At 35.3% G+C, this 20,072-nt stretch overlaps 5 non-coding genes across 5 annotated transcripts; all 5 read left to right on the top strand.

Annotated features, from left to right (window-relative positions):
* Positions 1–1,727: 1,727 nt before the first annotated feature.
* Positions 1,728–1,801, top strand: Trnai-aau (transfer RNA isoleucine (anticodon AAU)). The gene has a single exon. It is a non-coding gene; the product is annotated as a tRNA-Ile (tRNA).
* Positions 1,802–5,828: 4,027 nt separating this feature from the next.
* Positions 5,829–5,902, top strand: Trnai-aau (transfer RNA isoleucine (anticodon AAU)). Its single transcript has one exon. It is a non-coding gene; the product is annotated as a tRNA-Ile (tRNA).
* A 4,027-nt stretch (positions 5,903–9,929) lies between these two features.
* On the top strand, positions 9,930–10,003 carry Trnai-aau (transfer RNA isoleucine (anticodon AAU)). The gene has a single exon. It is a non-coding gene; the product is annotated as a tRNA-Ile (tRNA).
* Positions 10,004–14,030: 4,027 nt separating this feature from the next.
* On the top strand, positions 14,031–14,103 carry Trnai-aau (transfer RNA isoleucine (anticodon AAU)). The gene has a single exon. It is a non-coding gene; the product is annotated as a tRNA-Ile (tRNA).
* A 4,029-nt stretch (positions 14,104–18,132) lies between these two features.
* On the top strand, positions 18,133–18,206 carry Trnai-aau (transfer RNA isoleucine (anticodon AAU)). The gene has a single exon. It is a non-coding gene; the product is annotated as a tRNA-Ile (tRNA).
* The last annotated feature ends 1,866 nt before the right edge of the window (positions 18,207–20,072 follow it).

Genomic DNA, 20,072 nt, shown 5'->3' with positions numbered 1-20,072 from the left:
AACAAATTTGGAAAACTATTAACTTACTTTTCTGTGCAAGATTAGTTTGGAAATGGGATTATTTGAATTAGGGGTTATGCGAATTATGATAAATTGAATATTTATGCTGGTTTTCACAAGCCATTGACCATCAAATATATGGTCTGCATATTTTAAAATATTATATTTCATTATTTTGACAACTAAATTTTGTGAGAAAACACATACAAGCCTGGACGTTGTATAATAACATGTTTTGGCTTTTATAATTGTTTTGTTTTGTGCTTTTATAATCTAAATAAGAACGGTTGTCGTGAACACACCATTTCTTGACACTACAATACATTGGAGACATCTAGTAGCTGAAGAAGGCGTGAGCTGTCCATATATTCCTTTTTATTTGGTCTTCACCCTTGATGCGTTACAGTATGACAGTGGAGATCTGTTTTTAATCATTCCGAGTTAGGCTTGTCTCTTTTTCTTTCTTGACGATAAATTTACTCTTACTATTATTATTAATATTATCATTATTAAAACTGCTAGGTGTAGCAGTAGTTCACATGTTAGTTCCAGTAGTAGGTAATAATTTACTGGTCAATTTGAATCGATCAGGGCTTTAGGGCGGGATGCTAGATAGTAAATATGCTAGAGCTGAATTTGCATCAGATAACTCCTGAAAGCGTAGTCAACATGATAAAACCTTGCCTATTAGCTTCGTGATCTGTAGATTTCCCACCATGAGGCACACTAGTTTCTGGATACTGTAGGCATGTCTACTTCATTTGTTTCATAATTATCATCATGGTTGCCTGTCGTTTCGCCAAATATTACAGATTGCTTAGCGATTGCTACTATTATATTTCTTATCACGTTATACTTTATTGACGAGTGTGTCCTAAGTAAAATTGAACTTGATGAACTTTGGTAAATTATTATTTTAACTTACCATACTGCCAATGTTCATTTCCCAAGCAATTGGTAATATTAATGCACATTCATAAAAATCAGTATAGAGCATAGCAACTGTTTAACCTCAACAATTTTTGCTGAAATCATATTGTCAAACTGTATATTGAAGTGTCCAAGAGGATAGTAAGATATGTTTTCTTTTATAATTTCCGAATTATGCATTTTACATTGGTTCAATAGATTTTTATAATGATAACACACACGTTGACCATGCGAAGTCCCTGGTTTCGATCGCCCCTTTGGCCATACTTATTTTATTTTCTCATACGTCTGTTTCATTTCTATTCTGCAGCACAAATTTCAATTTCCATTTGTAAAGGCACAAAATCTGTACCTAGTTATCTCCTAAAACTATATTATTCAATTCTAAAAGCTGCGTTAGTCTGCTACCCAAAACCTGATTCAGTGGACCATCTAAGATATATATATGAGACCTGCAAGTGGAAGTGAGACATCCACGACTAACCAAGAGCCACCTTGGTATGTGTCTTATCTTCGTTCTCTCCAAAAGCTCGAGGAGTAATTTATGACTTTACTTAAAACAACACGCAATGTGTTAACGTTAGCACATTCGGCAATTATGAAAAGACCAATATTTGTTATAATATGGGAGTTATGCATTTTACATTATTTCCATATATTTTATACTATTAACATACACGTTGGCAATGCTTTTAGGTACCCTAATTGTGTGGTTCCTTTTGCTAATCATTCATTGTGTGAAAGTATGTACTCCATCTGTATTTCTAGATTGTGTAGGAGGATTTTGATTAGCAAGTGGCCGCATAGCTCAGTTGGTTAGAGCGTCGTGCTAATAACGCGAAGGTCGTGGGTTCGATCCCCCCTGTGGCCAATAGTTTTTATTTTCGTTACTATTTTCCTCTCTATTTCTTTATTTACCTTTATTTTTTTCTCCTTCTCTTTCATTTCTTATCTGGAGTAACGAAATAAAGTCTGTGCTATTATTTTTTAAAAGTTTAACAATTCATAATTAAAAGTTTATGTTACCAAAATCATGATTCAATATACGTTATATTTGAGATCTAGAGGGTGAAGTGAAAGATCCACAATCAGCTGAAGCACACTTTGGTATGTGTCTTATCTTCGTTATAGCAGTGAGCACGAGGAGTAATTCATAAGTTTACCTTAAACCTAATATAGAAAGCTATCAGTTAGAACTTTAGGCAAACATGAAAATAAATAATAAACATATTTTGGGGTATTGCACAGTAATAAAGTACAGGTGTGTTCTCGGTGTCTAGATCCGAGCCAGCTTATGAAAAGGTGACTGGATTTTATGTGCTATAAGTGTGGGGAGAAGGGCCATGTAGCTATGAATAGCAAACGGCAAAGATTTGACAGTTGTGGAAGGTTTTCTTTATGTGTCAATGAAGGATATGCGACAAATGCCACAAGGAAGCCCAAACATGTACATGTTACAGAGAGGACATTGTGGAAGTGAATCCGCAGATTGGTGATGCTAAGAGGGAGGAACAATCATTGGAGTTACAGCTTGCCGAAGATGATGAAGAAGACGTTGAGAATTAAATACAGGATAATTATAGTGAAGAAAGAGGGGAGGAAACTGTGGGAAGCAGAGTCGATAAGACCGAACAAGAAATAGAATCGGAGGAAGAACGAAACAACAGGCGTACTGTTAGTGATAGATCGGTGACGGATCCAGGAAGTGATGACAGTAGGATGGTAGTTGAAGTCGCTGTTGAAAGGCAAACGATGTTCAGAACTTTCAGGTAAACGGAAATGGAAATAACAGTACTGATATAGACACTTTCAAAGTCATACACAGTTGGAGAAGACGGTTTAATCCAGTACCTAGACTGAAAACGAATAGCATGCGTCTCAAATCCATTAAATAATTTCTAGTATTCATGGAAATGATAAAACATGCGACATAATTTAATACTTTAAACACACTAATCATTATAATGGCCTTATATATTGTATCTCTAATTGTAAACGGCATGCTAGATTTGAATAAGCGAAAGTCTGTTTTAGAAATATTTCTAAAATATAAGAGGCCATATTTTATTATTGCAAGAAGCCTTTTGGGATGATGAGTTTACTGAATGTATCAGAGAAAATGAGATTTGTAATGGTGACATATTTGATAGCAATGCCGTCATTAGGAGGGCTGGTGTTGATGTTTTAGTAGTGAGAGAGGTGAAAAATCAAGTGGCACATGAAATGTTTCATAAGGGTAGAATTTTACATTTAAATAGATCTTGATGAAGAGTGGTTGATTTCATCAATATTTATGCTACAAATCTTGTGCGAGTAAGGTATACCTTTTAATGAGATCAAACACATATTTGCATAACAATACTAGCGATAGCGCTATCTTGGTTGGTGAGTTCAATAACGCTTTATCTGGAATTGATCGACATAACAAAACCCTAACAGGGCTTTCTAAAATTAGTTATGATAGAAATACAAAACGACACACATTGTCGCATTTAACCTACTCGACACACTATTGACATTCAGTCCCAGACTATTTGGAATCAGGTCACAATTAGCACTTCGAGTTCAGTACCCACCATTGTAGTTCTAGCAGTTTTCGTCTATTTTCAGTACATTTTTTCCTCTCATTTTGGTGGGGATAGAAGAGTTATATATATGCATTTCTTGTAGGGATTTAAAGGTAATTGTTTATTCTGAAGAATATGAGTTCTAGGTGTGGTTTTCTCTTTGTATTTTGGCGACAGTGACTAGTGTGTTATAAGGCTTTGGTGATTTTCCTGAAGTGAAATTTGTGTTCTATTTACATGCTGCTCTGTTGACAGTCCAGCCTCTCAAACAAATGCAGGTCAACCTTTGACAAGAACTTCACCGTGATATCATCTTTGACGGTATCTTAAATTAACATATGATTGTATTGATTGTCACACAGTGGAAAGGTCAGTATTGAGAAACAAATGTAGTGAACATATAGCAAAATAAATTGTATTCTATGTCCACGTTGCTGTAAAGGACAAACTGTGCCTCAGCCAACAAAGGCGACACACTATTTGCATCCGGTTCCAGACTGTGCATCTAACTTATTTAGCATTGAACTCTATAACGCAAACCTGGCTATGGTTCCGAACTTTGACTGGATGCGCAACATCATTACCACTTCGGTGCGTCAAAATGAACAAATTTGGAAAACTATTAACTTACTTTTCTGTGCAAGATTAGTTTGGAAATGGGATTATTTGAATTAGGGGTTATGCGAATTATGATAAATTGAATATTTATGCTGGTTTTCACAAGCCATTGACCATCAAATATATGGTCTGCATATTTTAAAATATTATATTTCATTATTTTGACAACTAAATTTTGTGAGAAAACACATACAAGCCTGGACGTTGTATAATAACATGTTTTGGCTTTTATAATTGTTTTGTTTTGTGCTTTTATAATCTAAATAAGAACGGTTGTCGTGAACACACCATTTCTTGACACTACAATACATTGGAGACATCTAGTAGCTGAAGAAGGCGTGAGCTGTCCATATATTCCTTTTTATTTGGTCTTCACCCTTGATGCGTTACAGTATGACAGTGGAGATCTGTTTTTAATCATTCCGAGTTAGGCTTGTCTCTTTTTCTTTCTTGACGATAAATTTACTCTTACTATTATTATTAATATTATCATTATTAAAACTGCTAGGTGTAGCAGTAGTTCACATGTTAGTTCCAGTAGTAGGTAATAATTTACTGGTCAATTTGAATCGATCAGGGCTTTAGGGCGGGATGCTAGATAGTAAATATGCTAGAGCTGAATTTGCATCAGATAACTCCTGAAAGCGTAGTCAACATGATAAAACCTTGCCTATTAGCTTCGTGATCTGTAGATTTCCCACCATGAGGCACACTAGTTTCTGGATACTGTAGGCATGTCTACTTCATTTGTTTCATAATTATCATCATGGTTGCCTGTCGTTTCGCCAAATATTACAGATTGCTTAGCGATTGCTACTATTATATTTCTTATCACGTTATACTTTATTGACGAGTGTGTCCTAAGTAAAATTGAACTTGATGAACTTTGGTAAATTATTATTTTAACTTACCATACTGCCAATGTTCATTTCCCAAGCAATTGGTAATATTAATGCACATTCATAAAAATCAGTATAGAGCATAGCAACTGTTTAACCTCAACAATTTTTGCTGAAATCATATTGTCAAACTGTATATTGAAGTGTCCAAGAGGATAGTAAGATATGTTTTCTTTTATAATTTCCGAATTATGCATTTTACATTGGTTCAATAGATTTTTATAATGATAACACACACGTTGACCATGCGAAGTTCGTGGCTTCGATCGCCCCTTTGGCCATACTTATTTTATTTTCTCATACGTCTCTTTCATTTCTATTCTGCAGCACAAATTTCAATTTCCATTTGTAAAGGCACAAAATCTGTACCTAGTTATCTCCTAAAACTATATTATTCAATTCTAAAAGCTGCGTTAGTCTGCTACCCAAAACCTGATTCAGTGGACCATCTAAGATATATATATGAGACCTGCAACTGGAAGTGAGACATCCACGACTAACCAAGAGCCACCTTGGTATGTGTCTTATCTTCGTTCTCTCCAAAAGCTCGAGGAGTAATTTATGACTTTACTTAAAACAACACGCAATGTGTTAACGTTAGCACATTCGGCAATTATGAAAAGACCAATATTTGTTATAATATGGGAGTTATGCATTTTACATTATTTCCATATATTTTATACTATTAACATACACGTTGGCAATGCTTTTAGGTACCCTAATTGTGTGGTTCCTTTTGCTAATCATTCATTGTGTGAAAGTATGTACTCCATCTGTATTTCTAGATTGTGTAGGAGGATTTTGATTAGCAAGTGGCCGCATAGCTCAGTTGGTTAGAGCGTCGTGCTAATAACGCGAAGGTCGTGGGTTCGATCCCCCCTGTGGCCAATAGTTTTTATTTTCGTTACTATTTTCCTCTCTATTTCTTTATTTACCTTTATTTTTTTCTCCTTCTCTTTCATTTCTTATCTGGAGTAACGAAATAAAGTCTGTGCTATTATTTTTTAAAAGTTTAACAATTCATAATCAAAACTTTATGTTACCAAAATCATGATTCAATATACGTTATATTTGAGATCTAGAGGGTGAAGTGAAAGATCCACAATCAGCTGAAGCACACTTTGGTATGTGTCTTATCTTCGTTATAGCAGTGAGCACGAGGAGTAATTCATAAGTTTACCTTAAACCTAATATAGAAAGCTATCAGTTAGAACTTTAGGCAAACATGAAAATAAATAATAAACATATTTTGGGGTATTGCACAGTAATAAAGTACAGGTGTGTTCTCGGTGTCTAGATCCGAGCCAGCTTATGAAAAGGTGACTGGATTTTATGTGCTATAAGTGTGGGGAGAAGGGCCATGTAGCTATGAATAGCAAACGGCAAAGATTTGACAGTTGTGGAAGGTTTTCTTTATGTGTCAATGAAGGATATGCGACAAATGCCACAAGGAAGCCCAAACATGTACATGTTACAGAGAGGACATTGTGGAAGTGAATCCGCAGATTGGTGATGCTAAGAGGGAGGAACAATCATTGGAGTTACAGCTTGCCGAAGATGATGAAGAAGACGTTGAGAATTAAATACAGGATAATTATAGTGAAGAAAGAGGGGAGGAAACTGTGGGAAGCAGAGTCGATAAGACCGAACAAGAAATAGAATCGGAGGAAGAACGAAACAACAGGCGTACTGTTAGTGATAGATCGGTGACGGATCCAGGAAGTGATGACAGTAGGATGGTAGTTGAAGTCGCTGTTGAAAGGCAAACGATGTTCAGAACTTTCAGGTAAACGGAAATGGAAATAACAGTACTGATATAGACACTTTCAAAGTCATACACAGTTGGAGAAGACGGTTTAATCCAGTACCTAGACTGAAAACGAATAGCATGCGTCTCAAATCCATTAAATAATTTCTAGTATTCATGGAAATGATAAAACATGCGACATAATTTAATACTTTAAACACACTAATCATTATAATGGCCTTATATATTGTATCTCTAATTGTAAACGGCATGCTAGATTTGAATAAGCGAAAGTCTGTTTTAGAAATATTTCTAAAATATAAGAGGCCATATTTTATTATTGCAAGAAGCCTTTTGGGATGATGAGTTTACTGAATGTATCAGAGAAAATGAGATTTGTAATGGTGACATATTTGATAGCAATGCCGTCATTAGGAGGGCTGGTGTTGATGTTTTAGTAGTGAGAGAGGTGAAAAATCAAGTGGCACATGAAATGTTTCATAAGGGTAGAATTTTACATTTAAATAGATCTTGATGAAGAGTGGTTGATTTCATCAATATTTATGCTACAAATCTTGTGCGAGTAAGGTATACCTTTTAATGAGATCAAACACATATTTGCATAACAATACTAGCGATAGCGCTATCTTGGTTGGTGAGTTCAATAACGCTTTATCTGGAATTGATCGACATAACAAAACCCTAACAGGGCTTTCTAAAATTAGTTATGATAGAAATACAAAACGACACACATTGTCGCATTTAACCTACTCGACACACTATTGACATTCAGTCCCAGACTATTTGGAATCAGGTCACAATTAGCACTTCGAGTTCAGTACCCACCATTGTAGTTCTAGCAGTTTTCGTCTATTTTCAGTACATTTTTTCCTCTCATTTTGGTGGGGATAGAAGAGTTATATATATGCATTTCTTGTAGGGATTTAAAGGTAATTGTTTATTCTGAAGAATATGAGTTCTAGGTGTGGTTTTCTCTTTGTATTTTGGCGACAGTGACTAGTGTGTTATAAGGCTTTGGTGATTTTCCTGAAGTGAAATTTGTGTTCTATTTACATGCTGCTCTGTTGACAGTCCAGCCTCTCAAACAAATGCAGGTCAACCTTTGACAAGAACTTCACCGTGATATCATCTTTGACGGTATCTTAAATTAACATATGATTGTATTGATTGTCACACAGTGGAAAGGTCAGTATTGAGAAACAAATGTAGTGAACATATAGCAAAATAAATTGTATTCTATGTCCACGTTGCTGTAAAGGACAAACTGTGCCTCAGCCAACAAAGGCGACACACTATTTGCATCCGGTTCCAGACTGTGCATCTAACTTATTTAGCATTGAACTCTATAACGCAAACCTGGCTATGGTTCCGAACTTTGACTGGATGCGCAACATCATTACCACTTCGGTGCGTCAAAATGAACAAATTTGGAAAACTATTAACTTACTTTTCTGTGCAAGATTAGTTTGGAAATGGGATTATTTGAATTAGGGGTTATGCGAATTATGATAAATTGAATATTTATGCTGGTTTTCACAAGCCATTGACCATCAAATATATGGTCTGCATATTTTAAAATATTATATTTCATTATTTTGACAACTAAATTTTGTGAGAAAACACATACAAGCCTGGACGTTGTATAATAACATGTTTTGGCTTTTATAATTGTTTTGTTTTGTGCTTTTATAATCTAAATAAGAACGGTTGTCGTGAACACACCATTTCTTGACACTACAATACATTGGAGACATCTAGTAGCTGAAGAAGGCGTGAGCTGTCCATATATTCCTTTTTATTTGGTCTTCACCCTTGATGCGTTACAGTATGACAGTGGAGATCTGTTTTTAATCATTCCGAGTTAGGCTTGTCTCTTTTTCTTTCTTGACGATAAATTTACTCTTACTATTATTATTAATATTATCATTATTAAAACTGCTAGGTGTAGCAGTAGTTCACATGTTAGTTCCAGTAGTAGGTAATAATTTACTGGTCAATTTGAATCGATCAGGGCTTTAGGGCGGGATGCTAGATAGTAAATATGCTAGAGCTGAATTTGCATCAGATAACTCCTGAAAGCGTAGTCAACATGATAAAACCTTGCCTATTAGCTTCGTGATCTGTAGATTTCCCACCATGAGGCACACTAGTTTCTGGATACTGTAGGCATGTCTACTTCATTTGTTTCATAATTATCATCATGGTTGCCTGTCGTTTCGCCAAATATTACAGATTGCTTAGCGATTGCTACTATTATATTTCTTATCACGTTATACTTTATTGACGAGTGTGTCCTAAGTAAAATTGAACTTGATGAACTTTGGTAAATTATTATTTTAACTTACCATACTGCCAATGTTCATTTCCCAAGCAATTGGTAATATTAATGCACATTCATAAAAATCAGTATAGAGCATAGCAACTGTTTAACCTCAACAATTTTTGCTGAAATCATATTGTCAAACTGTATATTGAAGTGTCCAAGAGGATAGTAAGATATGTTTTCTTTTATAATTTCCGAATTATGCATTTTACATTGGTTCAATAGATTTTTATAATGATAACACACACGTTGACCATGCGAAGTTCGTGGCTTCGATCGCCCCTTTGGCCATACTTATTTTATTTTCTCATACGTCTCTTTCATTTCTATTCTGCAGCACAAATTTCAATTTCCATTTGTAAAGGCACAAAATCTGTACCTAGTTATCTCCTAAAACTATATTATTCAATTCTAAAAGCTGCGTTAGTCTGCTACCCAAAACCTGATTCAGTGGACCATCTAAGATATATATATGAGACCTGCAACTGGAAGTGAGACATCCACGACTAACCAAGAGCCACCTTGGTATGTGTCTTATCTTCGTTCTCTCCAAAAGCTCGAGGAGTAATTTATGACTTTACTTAAAACAACACGCAATGTGTTAACGTTAGCACATTCGGCAATTATGAAAAGACCAATATTTGTTATAATATGGGAGTTATGCATTTTACATTATTTCCATATATTTTATACTATTAACATACACGTTGGCAATGCTTTTAGGTACCCTAATTGTGTGGTTCCTTTTGCTAATCATTCATTGTGTGAAAGTATGTACTCCATCTGTATTTCTAGATTGTGTAGGAGGATTTTGATTAGCAAGTGGCCGCATAGCTCAGTTGGTTAGAGCGTCGTGCTAATAACGCGAAGGTCGTGGGTTCGATCCCCCCTGTGGCCAATAGTTTTTATTTTCGTTACTATTTTCCTCTCTATTTCTTTATTTACCTTTATTTTTTTCTCCTTCTCTTTCATTTCTTATCTGGAGTAACGAAATAAAGTCTGTGCTATTATTTTTTAAAAGTTTAACAATTCATAATCAAAACTTTATGTTACCAAAATCATGATTCAATATACGTTATATTTGAGATCTAGAGGGTGAAGTGAAAGATCCACAATCAGCTGAAGCACACTTTGGTATGTGTCTTATCTTCGTTATAGCAGTGAGCACGAGGAGTAATTCATAAGTTTACCTTAAACCTAATATAGAAAGCTATCAGTTAGAACTTTAGGCAAACATGAAAATAAATAATAAACATATTTTGGGGTATTGCACAGTAATAAAGTACAGGTGTGTTCTCGGTGTCTAGATCCGAGCCAGCTTATGAAAAGGTGACTGGATTTTGTGTGCTATAAGTGTGGGGAGAAGGGCCATGTAGCTATGAATAGCAAACGGCAAAGATTTGACAGTTGTGGAAGGTTTTCTTTATGTGTCAATGAAGGATATGCGACAAATGCCACAAGGAAGCCCAAACATGTACATGTTACAGAGAGGACATTGTGGAAGTGAATCCGCAGATTGGTGATGCTAAGAGGGAGGAACAATCATTGGAGTTACAGCTTGCCGAAGATGATGAAGAAGACGTTGAGAATTAAATACAGGATAATTATAGTGAAGAAAGAGGGGAGGAAACTGTGGGAAGCAGAGTCGATAAGACCGAACAAGAAATAGAATCGGAGGAAGAACGAAACAACAGGCGTACTGTTAGTGATAGATCGGTGACGGATCCAGGAAGTGATGACAGTAGGATGGTAGTTGAAGTCGCTGTTGAAAGGCAAACGATGTTCAGAATTTTCAGGTAAACGGAAATGGAAATAACAGTACTGATATAGACACTTTCAAAGTCATACACAGTTGGAGAAGACGGTTTAATCCAGTACCTAGACTGAAAACGAATAGCATGCGTCTCAAATCCATTAAATAATTTCTAGTATTCATGGAAATGATAAAACATGCGACATAATTTAATACTTTAAACACACTAATCATTATAATGGCCTTATATATTGTATCTCTAATTGTAAACGGCATGCTAGATTTGAATAAGCGAAAGTCTGTTTTAGAAATATTTCTAAAATATAAGAGGCCATATTTTATTATTGCAAGAAGCCTTTTGGGATGATGAGTTTACTGAATGTATCAGAGAAAATGAGATTTGTAATGGTGACATATTTGATAGCAATGCCGTCATTAGGAGGGCTGGTGTTGATGTTTTAGTAGTGAGAGAGGTGAAAAATCAAGTGGCACATGAAATGTTTCATAAGGGTAGAATTTTACATTTAAATAGATCTTGATGAAGAGTGGTTGATTTCATCAATATTTATGCTACAAATCTTGTGCGAGTAAGGTATACCTTTTAATGAGATCAAACACATATTTGCATAACAATACTAGCGATAGCGCTATCTTGGTTGGTGAGTTCAATAACGCTTTATCTGGAATTGATCGACATAACAAAACCCTAACAGGGCTTTCTAAAATTAGTTATGATAGAAATACAAAACGACACACATTGTCGCATTTAACCTACTCGACACACTATTGACATTCAGTCCCAGACTATTTGGAATCAGGTCACAATTAGCACTTCGAGTTCAGTACCCACCATTGTAGTTCTAGCAGTTTTCGTCTATTTTCAGTACATTTTTTCCTCTCATTTTGGTGGGGATAGAAGAGTTATATATATGCATTTCTTGTAGGGATTTAAAGGTAATTGTTTATTCTGAAGAATATGAGTTCTAGGTGTGGTTTTCTCTTTGTATTTTGGCGACAGTGACTAGTGTGTTATAAGGCTTTGGTGATTTTCCTGAAGTGAAATTTGTGTTCTATTTACATGCTGCTCTGTTGACAGTCCAGCCTCTCAAACAAATGCAGGTCAACCTTTGACAAGAACTTCACCGTGATATCATCTTTGACGGTATCTTAAATTAACATATGATTGTATTGATTGTCACACAGTGGAAAGGTCAGTATTGAGAAACAAATGTAGTGAACATATAGCAAAATAAATTGTATTCTATGTCCACGTTGCTGTAAAGGACAAACTGTGCCTCAGCCAACAAAGGCGACACACTATTTGCATCCGGTTCCAGACTGTGCATCTAACCTATTTAGCATTGAACTCTATAACGCAAACCTGGCTATGGTTCCGAACTTTGACTGGATGCACAACATCATTACCACTTCGGTGCGTCAAAATGAACAAATTTGGAAAACTATTAACTTACTTTTCTGTGCAAGATTAGTTTGGAAATGGGATTATTTGAATTAGGGGTTATGCGAATTATGATAAATTGAATATTTATGCTGGTTTTCACAAGCCATTGACCATCAAATATATGGTCTGCATATTTTAAAATATTATATTTCATTATTTTGACAACTAAATTTTGTGAGAAAACACATACAAGCCTGGACGTTGTATAATAACATGTTTTGGCTTTTATAATTGTTTTGTTTTGTGCTTTTATAATCTAAATAAGAACGGTTGTCGTGAACACACCATTTCTTGACACTACAATACATTGGAGACATCTAGTAGCTGAAGAAGGCGTGAGCTGTCCATATATTCCTTTTTATTTGGTCTTCACCCTTGATGCGTTACAGTATGACAGTGGAGATCTGTTTTTAATCATTCCGAGTTAGGCTTGTCTCTTTTTCTTTCTTGACGATAAATTTACTCTTACTATTATTATTAATATTATCATTATTAAAACTGCTAGGTGTAGCAGTAGTTCATATGTTAGTTCCAGTAGTAGGTAATAATTTACTGGTCAATTTGAATCGATCAGGGCTTTAGGGCGGGATGCTAGATAGTAAATATGCTAGAGCTGAATTTGCATCAGATAACTCCTGAAAGCGTAGTCAACATGATAAAACCTTGCCTATTAGCTTCGTGATCTGTAGATTTCCCACCATGAGGCACACTAGTTTCTGGATACTGTAGGCATGTCTACTTCATTTGTTTCATAATTATCATCATGGTTGCCTGTCGTTTCGCCAAATATTACAGATTGCTTAGCGATTGCTACTATTATATTTCTTATCACGTTATACTTTATTGACGAGTGTGTCCTAAGTAAAATTGAACTTGATGAACTTTGGTAAATTATTATTTTAACTTACCATACTGCCAATGTTCATTTCCCAAGCAATTGGTAATATTAATGCACATTCATAAAAATCAGTATAGAGCATAGCAACTGTTTAACCTCAACAATTTTTGCTGAAATCATATTGTCAAACTGTATATTGAAGTGTCCAAGAGGATAGTAAGATATGTTTTCTTTTATAATTTCCGAATTATGCATTTTACATTGGTTCAATAGATTTTTATAATGATAACACACACGTTGACCATGCGAAGTTCGTGGCTTCGATCGCCCCTTTGGCCATACTTATTTTATTTTCTCATACGTCTCTTTCATTTCTATTCTGCAGCACAAATTTCAATTTCCATTTGTAAAGGCACAAAATCTGTACCTAGTTATCTCCTAAAACTATATTATTCAATTCTAAAAGCTGCGTTAGTCTGCTACCCAAAACCTGATTCAGTGGACCATCTAAGATATATATATGAGACCTGCAACTGGAAGTGAGACATCCACGACTAACCAAGAGCCACCTTGGTATGTGTCTTATCTTCGTTCTCTCCAAAAGCTCGAGGAGTAATTTATGACTTTACTTAAAACAACACGCAATGTGTTAACGTTAGCACATTCGGCAATTATGAAAAGACCAATATTTGTTATAATATGGGAGTTATGCATTTTACATTATTTCCATATATTTTATACTATTAACATACACGTTGGCAATGCTTTTAGGTACCCTAATTGTGTGGTTCCTTTTGCTAATCATTCATTGTGTGAAAGTATGTACTCCATCTGTATTTCTAGATTGTGTAGGAGGATTTTGATTAGCAAGTGGCCGCATAGCTCAGTTGGTTAGAGCGTCGTGCTAATAACGCGAAGGTCGTGGGTTCGATCCCCCTGTGGCCAATAGTTTTTATTTTCGTTACTATTTTCCTCTCTATTTCTTTATTTACCTTTATTTTTTTCTCCTTCTCTTTCATTTCTTATCTGGAGTAACGAAATAAAGTCTGTGCTATTATTTTTTAAAAGTTTAACAATTCATAATTAAAACTTTATGTTACCAAAATCATGATTCAATATACGTTATATTTGAGATCTAGAGGGTGAAGTGAAAGATCCACAATCAGCTGAAGCACACTTTGGTATGTGTCTTATCTTCGTTATAGCAGTGAGCACGAGGAGTAATTCATAAGTTTACCTTAAACCTAATATAGAAAGCTATCAGTTAGAACTTTAGGCAAACATGAAAATAAATAATAAACATATTTTGGGGTATTGCACAGTAATAAAGTACAGGTGTGTTCTCGGTGTCTAGATCCGAGCCAGCTTATGAAAAGGTGACTGGATTTTGTGTGCTATAAGTGTGGGGAGAAGGGCCATGTAGCTATGAATAGCAAACGGCAAAGATTTGACAGTTGTGGAAGGTTTTCTTTATGTGTCAATGAAGGATATGCGACAAATGCCACAAGGAAGCCCAAACATGTACATGTTACAGAGAGGACATTGTGGAAGTGAATCCGCAGATTGGTGATGCTAAGAGGGAGGAACAATCATTGGAGTTACAGCTTGCCGAAGATGATGAAGAAGACGTTGAGAATTAAATACAGGATAATTATAGTGAAGAAAGAGGGGAGGAAACTGTGGGAAGCAGAGTCGATAAGACCGAACAAGAAATAGAATCGGAGGAAGAACGAAACAACAGGCGTACTGTTAGTGATAGATCGGTGACGGATCCAGGAAGTGATGACAGTAGGATGGTAGTTGAAGTCGCTGTTGAAAGGCAAACGATGTTCAGAACTTTCAGGTAAACGGAAATGGAAATAACAGTACTGATATAGACACTTTCAAAGTCATACACAGTTGGAGAAGACGGTTTAATCCAGTACCTAGACTGAAACGAATAGCATGCGTCTCAAATCCATTAAATAATTTCTAGTATTCATGGAAATGATAAAACATGCGACATAATTTTAATACTTTAAACACACTAATCATTATAATGGCCTTATATATTGTATCTCTAATTGTAAACGGCATGCTAGATTTGAATAAGCGAAAGTCTGTTTTAGAAATATTTCTAAAATATAAGAGGCCATATTTTATTATTGCAAGAAGCCTTTTGGGATGATGAGTTTACTGAATGTATCAGAGAAAATGAGATTTGTAATGGTGACATATTTGATAGCAATGCCGTCATTAGGAGGGCTGGTGTTGATGTTTTAGTAGTGAGAGAGGTGAAAAATCAAGTGGCACATGAAATGTTTCATAAGGGTAGAATTTTACATTTAAATAGATCTTGATGAAGAGTGGTTGATTTCATCAATATTTATGCTACAAATCTTGTGCGAGTAAGGTATACCTTTTAATGAGATCAAACACATATTTGCATAACAATACTAGCGATAGCGCTATCTTGGTTGGTGAGTTCAATAACGCTTTATCTGGAATTGATCGACATAACAAAACCCTAACAGGGCTTTCTAAAATTAGTTATGATAGAAATACAAAACGACACACATTGTCGCATTTAACCTACTCGACACACTATTGACATTCAGTCCCAGACTATTTGGAATCAGGTCACAATTAGCACTTCGAGTTCAGTACCCACCATTGTAGTTCTAGCAGTTTTCGTCTATTTTCAGTACATTTTTTCCTCTCATTTTGGTGGGGATAGAAGAGTTATATATATGCATTTCTTGTAGGGATTTAAAGGTAATTGTTTATTCTGAAGAATATGGAGTTCTAGGTGTGGTTTTCTCTTTGTATTTTGGCGACAGTGACTAGTGTGTTATAAGGCTTTGGTGATTTTCCTGAAGTGAAATTTGTGTTCTATTTACATGCTGCTCTGTTGACAGTCCAGCCTCTCAAACAAATGCAGGTCAACCTTTGACAAGAACTTCACCGTGATATCATCTTTGACGGTATCTTAAATTAACATATGATTGTATTGATTGTCACACAGTGGAAAGGTCAGTATGAGAAACAAATGTAGTGAACATATAGCAAAATAAATTGTATTCTATGTCCACGTTGCTGTAAAGGACAAACTGTGCCTCAGCCAACAAAGGCGACACACTATTTGCATCCGGTTCCAGACTGTGCATCTAACTTATTTAGCATTGAACTCTATAACGCAAACCTGGCTATGGTTCCGAACTTTGACTGGATGCGCAACATCATTACCACTTCGGTGCGTCAAAATGAACAAATTTGGAAAACTATTAACTTACTTTTCTGTGCAAGATTAGTTTGGAAATGGGATTATTTGAATTAGGGGTTATGCGAATTATGATAAATTGAATATTTATGCTGGTTTTCACAAGCCATTGACCATCAAATATATGGTCTGCATATTTTAAAATATTATATTTCATTATTTTGACAACTAAATTTTGTGAGAAAACACATACAAGCCTGGACGTTGTATAATAACATGTTTTGGCTTTTATAATTGTTTTGTTTTGTGCTTTTATAATCTAAATAAGAACGGTTGTCGTGAACACACCATTTCTTGACACTACAATACATTGGAGACATCTAGTAGCTGAAGAAGGCGTGAGCTGTCCATATATTCCTTTTTATTTGGTCTTCACCCTTGATGCGTTACAGTATGACAGTGGAGATCTGTTTTTAATCATTCCGAGTTAGGCTTGTCTCTTTTTCTTTCTTGACGATAAATTTACTCTTACTATTATTATTAATATTATCATTATTAAAACTGCTAGGTGGTAGCAGTAGTTCACATGTTAGTTCCAGTAGTAGGTAATAATTTACTGGTCAATTTGAATCGATCAGGGCTTTAGGGCGGGATGCTAGATAGTAAATATGCTAGAGCTGAATTTGCATCAGATAACTCCTGAAAGCGTAGTCAACATGATAAAACCTTGCCTATTAGCTTCGTGATCTGTAGATTTCCCACCATGAGGCACACTAGTTTCTGGATACTGTAGGCATGTCTACTTCATTTGTTTCATAATTATCATCATGGTTGCCTGTCGTTTCGCCAAATATTACAGATTGCTTAGCGATTGCTACTATTATATTTCTTATCACGTTATACTTTATTGACGAGTGTGTCCTAAGTAAAATTGAACTTGATGAACTTTGGTAAATTATTATTTTAACTTACCATACTGCCAATGTTCATTTCCCAAGCAATTGGTAATATTAATGCACATTCATAAAAATCAGTATAGAGCATAGCAACTGTTTAACCTCAACAATTTTTGCTGAAATCATATTGTCAAACTGTATATTGAAGTGTCCAAGAGGATAGTAAGATATGTTTTCTTTTATAATTTCCGAATTATGCATTTTACATTGGTTCAATAGATTTTTATAATGATAACACACACGTTGACCATGCGAAGTTCGTGGCTTCGATCGCCCCTTTGGCCATACTTATTTTATTTTCTCATACGTCTCTTTCATTTCTATTCTGCAGCACAAATTTCAATTTCCATTTGTAAAGGCACAAAATCTGTACCTAGTTATCTCCTAAAACTATATTATTCAATTCTAAAAGCTGCGTTAGTCTGCTACCCAAAACCTGATTCAGTGGACCATCTAAGATATATATATGAGACCTGCAACTGGAAGTGAGACATCCACGACTAACCAAGAGCCACCTTGGTATGTGTCTTATCTTCGTTCTCTCCAAAAGCTCGAGGAGTAATTTATGACTTTACTTAAAACAACACGCAATGTGTTAACGTTAGCACATTCGGCAATTATGAAAAGACCAATAATTTGTTATAATATGGGAGTTATGCATTTTACATTATTTCCATATATTTTATACTATTAACATACACGTTGGCAATGCTTTTAGGTACCCTAATTGTGTGGTTCCTTTTGCTAATCATTCATTGTGTGAAAGTATGTACTCCATCTGTATTTCTAGATTGTGTAGGAGGATTTTGATTAGCAAGTGGCCGCATAGCTCAGTTGGTTAGAGCGTCGTGCTAATAACGCGAAGGTCGTGGGTTCGATCCCCCCTGTGGCCAATAGTTTTTATTTTCGTTACTATTTTCCTCTCTATTTCTTTATTTACCTTTATTTTTTTTCTCCTTCTCTTTCATTTCTTATCTGGAGTAACGAAATAAAGTCTGTGCTATTATTTTTTAAAAGTTTAACAATTCATAATCAAAAACTTTATGTTACCAAAATCATGATTCAATATACGTTATATTTGAGATCTAGAGGGTGAAGTGAAAGATCCACAATCAGCTGAAGCACACTTTGGTATGTGTCTTATCTTCGTTATAGCAGTGAGCACGAGGAGTAATTCATAAGTTTACCTTAAACCTAATATAGAAAGCTATCAGTTAGAACTTTAGGCAAACATGAAAATAAATAATAAACATATTTTGGGGTATTGCACAGTAATAAAGTACAGGTGTGTTCTCGGTGTCTAGATCCGAGCCAGCTTATGAAAAGGTGACTGGATTTTGTGTGCTATAAGTGTGGGGAGAAGGGCCATGTAGCTATGAATAGCAAACGGCAAAGATTTGACAGTTGTGGAAGGTTTTCTTTATGTGTCAATGAAGGATATGCGACAAATGCCACAAGGAAGCCCAAACATGTACATGTTACAGAGAGGACATTGTGGAAGTGAATCCGCAGATTGGTGATGCTAAGAGGGAGGAACAATCATTGGAGTTACAGCTTGCCGAAGATGATGAAGAAGACGTTGAGAATTAAATACAGGATAATTATAGTGAAGAAAGAGGGGAGGAAACTGTGGGAAGCAGAGTCGATAAGACCGAACAAGAAATAGAATCGGAGGAAGAACGAAACAACAGGCGTACTGTTAGTGATAGATCGGTGACGGATCCAGGAAGTGATGACAGTAGGATGGTAGTTGAAGTCGCTGTTGAAAGGCAAACGATGTTCAGAATTTTCAGGTAAACGGAAATGGAAATAACAGTACTGATATAGACACTTTCAAAGTCATACACAGTTGGAGAAGACGGTTTAATCCAGTACCTAGACTGAAAACGAATAGCATGCGTCTCAAATCCATTAAATAATTTCTAGTATTCATGGAAATGATAAAACATGCGACATAATTTAATACTTTAAACACACTAATCATTATAATGGCCTTATATATTGTATCTCTAATTGTAAACGGCATGCTAGATTTGAATAAGCGAAAGTCTGTTTTAGAAATATTTCTAAAATATAAGAGGCCATATTTTATTATTGCAAGAAGCCTTTTGGGATGATGAGTTTACTGAATGTATCAGAGAAAATGAGATTTGTAATGGTGACATATTTGATAGCAATGCCGTCATTAGGAGGGCTGGTGTTGATGTTTTAGTAGTGAGAGAGGTGAAAAATCAAGTGGCACATGAAATGTTTCATAAGGGTAGAATTTTACATTTAAATAGATCTTGATGAAGAGTGGTTGATTTCATCAATATTTATGCTACAAATCTTGTGCGAGTAAGGTATACCTTTTAATGAGATCAAACACATATTTGCATAACAATACTAGCGATAGCGCTATCTTGGTTGGTGAGTTCAATAACGCTTTATCTGGAATTGATCGACATAACAAAACCCTAACAGGGCTTTCTAAAATTAGTTATGATAGAAATACAAAACGACACACATTGTCGCATTTAACCTACTCGACACACTATTGACATTCAGTCCCAGACTATTTGGAATCAGGTCACAATTAGCACTTCGAGTTCAGTACCCACCATTGTAGTTCTAGCAGTTTTCGTCTATTTTCAGTACATTTTTTCCTCTCATTTTGGTGGGGATAGAAGAGTTATATATATGCATTTCTTGTAGGGATTTAAAGGTAATTGTTTATTCTGAAGAATATGAGTTCTAGGTGTGGTTTTCTCTTTGTATTA

This window comes from Sinohyriopsis cumingii, unplaced genomic scaffold (assembly GCF_028554795.1).
Source record: "Sinohyriopsis cumingii isolate HCF-2022 unplaced genomic scaffold, ASM2855479v2 utg003265l, whole genome shotgun sequence".
Taxonomy (NCBI): Eukaryota; Metazoa; Mollusca; class Bivalvia; order Unionida; family Unionidae; genus Sinohyriopsis; species Sinohyriopsis cumingii.
Note: the sequence above shows the minus strand (reverse complement) of the source record. Positions and strands in the feature narration are given on the sequence as shown.